Raw genomic sequence first — 2,898 nt, 5'->3', positions numbered from 1 at the left:
CAGGGGTGGCAACAATCCGCTAACCTAGTGTGTCTAAACATTAGTTAGCTACGTGGTGAGAAATGTACAGGGTACCCCAGACTTACCTAACTCCTCCACCTCTCAACACACACACTTTCAAAAAGGTCAGACAATACAAGGAGCATGAGTTGCTAAACACTGCAGTCTATTGCAGGCTCCTCAATCAGCAACAGGCCCAGAGTGACAGAGCGAGAAGACTTCCTGGGTGCCTCCTTTATGGTCGGCCCTGGCTGCTGATAGGCCAGCTGAGGGTGAGAGGATCCAATCAGCCATCAGACTCAGGTGCACAGGCAGATACCGATCAGCTGCTGATTAGCTGTGCAGAAGACAGGGAGAAGAGAGAAACACAGGAGGGAAGGAAAACCACACAAGTACAGCCTGCCTGGCAGTAACAGCCATTAATAACGTACCTGCTCTACTTCCTCTCCCACTGTGTTTCCTGCCCCGTCCTGACTTCTGCCACCCCATCTCACCTGCAACACAGCGCAAGTAGTGTTATGTAGCATTTATTTAGAAGTTGTTGATATCCAATAAGGCATGCCATGCACAACATTTAAAAGTCCTTTGCATTAAAGATGTGATGTACCTCGCATGTTGCTGTATGGGCTTTAGCATGCATCACGCTAAGAAATGGCCTCATTTCTGTCAACGGCAGAAGCTCTGGTAATCCCTCGGCTATTTTGTTAAGGTATGGCCAGTACCTAAGAAGCAGGAGCAGCATTTTGTGATTGAGTGTTACAAAGATACACTTTTAATTGACATGACAACAATATCAATATCATCTAAAATGACTGCTGAGGCATAGGCCATTTTAAACATTGTTGTGGATGTGCAATATGACAGTGAGGATTACCTGCATGTTACATCCATACAGAAGAAGTCAACATTTGCCTTCTTGGACATCTCTTTTTGGAGAAACATTGGGTACGCGTATATTTCTCAACGGAAGTGGTTCAGTCCTCGTAAGAGAAACCCATGTCTGATTAATCAGAAGAAAATCTAGTTGTTAATAATAAACTGACACAGCAAGGCCTGGCTTAAGCACTCATCTCTGTCATCTAGGTGGCTATAACAACAAATATCACTTGGATGCTACAAATGATGGATCAATTCCGCTCCACAATCAAAAGTGTTTAATGCTTCCAATTCTTACAAAGACTTAGACTTGGATTGCTATTAAAACTGAAATAATGAGACCAGACTCAAGAACCAAACACATATTGTAGTGGACATTTCTTTACCTTACCTTATATGCTAAAACCAAATGCTTCTAAAAGCATTGTCTAACACTACTGTACCATTTTCCTATTATGTGCTGTTTTCTCTGCATACTCTAATGGGGTTTTTATTCCCAAGCGCTTCAAGGCCACAGAGCTGATTTGGCAGACTATGTTGAGGCTACTCCTCTTCACACAAAGTCTCACAAGAACTTCCCTATTCTGAGCTCAAGGACAGGTGTCTAATAACAATATGAGACCGTGTGAAGACAGATTTCTGAGCTTCCCGCCCTTTCCTGTATATAAGCTTTGCTATTGTATTACTACTGCGCACACTCCTGCAGACTATCCTATACTCTGTGAGACCTGTGTCTTTGTATTGTGTTTTATTTATTTGAAGCTTCAAATAAATAACCAGAAAGACAACTCTGTCTGTTTCACCATTTATTTCTGATCTTTCTGACTTGTGAATCTCCACAGTATTGGGTCTCAGATTTCCATAACAATTGGCGTTGTCGGCAGGATCTCTGCAAGTTCGATTGGGGACACCTACGGACGCTGGTGGTCGCGCTCCAGGATCCTCGGATTCTCCTCTACCTCGACAGAAACCGTACGGGACGAGAGGACCAGCGCCAGGGTGGAACCGATTGACTTCACGAGATCCAACGAACTCAAAAGGCTTTCAATACTCGGTGAGATGTGCAGTGTCTAAATTGTTTAAAGTTAAACGTAATTAAACGCATGACATTTATGAGAGGGACTGCTCGAAAGTAGGATATTTGGGATATCCATCGTAGCCTGGGTTTACGATCAGTTTTTGTGTGATTTGTACTGAGGAACAAAATATCACATCACCGACGGGTGAAAAATAGTGTTTTAGTAACACCGGGTGTTTTGGTAACACTTAAAGACTTTGTTATGGAACGCAAAGCAGAGGGGGCTAGTACACCCTCCTGAGGGTCCGATTGTGGATGTCATGCGAGCAAAACATGGTGAAAACAGTCTGTCTAAATTAAATATCTGGACGGAATTGTTCGGATTTCCAAAGGGAGTTTCTTTGAGTAAATTAAAAATCAAGAACCTAAAGAATAAATTACAAGAACATGAAGATGGAATGAAGGGTAAAAATAAAGTTAAAGTAAAAGACTTATAGAAAACTGGACACTCACAGAAAGTGTTTATAATACTGGGAGGATGAAGCAGAATGCCGTGAAAGAAGGCAGTTGGCCTTGGGCATTAAAGAAAATATTAAGTTTGAAGATGAATGTGAAGAAAAGAAGGGAAATAAATGATTTCCAAAACCATGTAAACCCCAGACATCTCTGTGTCCTTCCATTGCAGGCCTGAATGACCTCTCCTCAACTCTGGGTATCCTTCCCTCCCCCGGGGTACAACCCTGGCAATCCGGCTGGCCCACCTCAACCACCTCCCCTGCCACTACAAGCCCCAGCCATGCAGTCAACAGACTCCCCGTCAACTCCAAGCTCGTCCACCCCCATCAGCCCCAAGTATTCCGGGACTACAGCGGGATAAACAAACCCGATGCCCTAGGGGACCAAGCAGGTGTTTGGGGGACACACCTCAGTAATGCCTTTCTCAACGGACTCACAGCCACAGCGCAAGCTACGCAGAATGCTGGCCGCTCACAAAACCGAGGGAG

The 2,898-nt window shown here is 44.2% G+C and overlaps 1 long non-coding RNA gene across 1 annotated transcript; it reads right to left on the bottom strand.

The window, feature by feature from the left end:
• Positions 1-443: 443 nt before the first annotated feature.
• On the bottom strand, positions 444-960 carry LOC117551837. Its single transcript, XR_004569858.1, has 3 exons — positions 875-960; positions 608-722; positions 444-494 (listed from the first exon to the last, which is right to left on the bottom strand). It is a non-coding gene; the product is annotated as an uncharacterized LOC117551837 (long non-coding RNA).
• Between the last annotated feature and the right edge of the window lie 1,938 nt (positions 961-2,898).

The sequence above is a fragment of the Gymnodraco acuticeps genome, unplaced genomic scaffold (assembly GCF_902827175.1).
Source record: "Gymnodraco acuticeps unplaced genomic scaffold, fGymAcu1.1, whole genome shotgun sequence".
Taxonomy (NCBI): Eukaryota; Metazoa; Chordata; class Actinopteri; order Perciformes; family Bathydraconidae; genus Gymnodraco; species Gymnodraco acuticeps.
The sequence above is the reverse complement of the archived record's forward strand: the minus strand, read 5'-3'. Positions and strand labels throughout refer to the sequence as shown.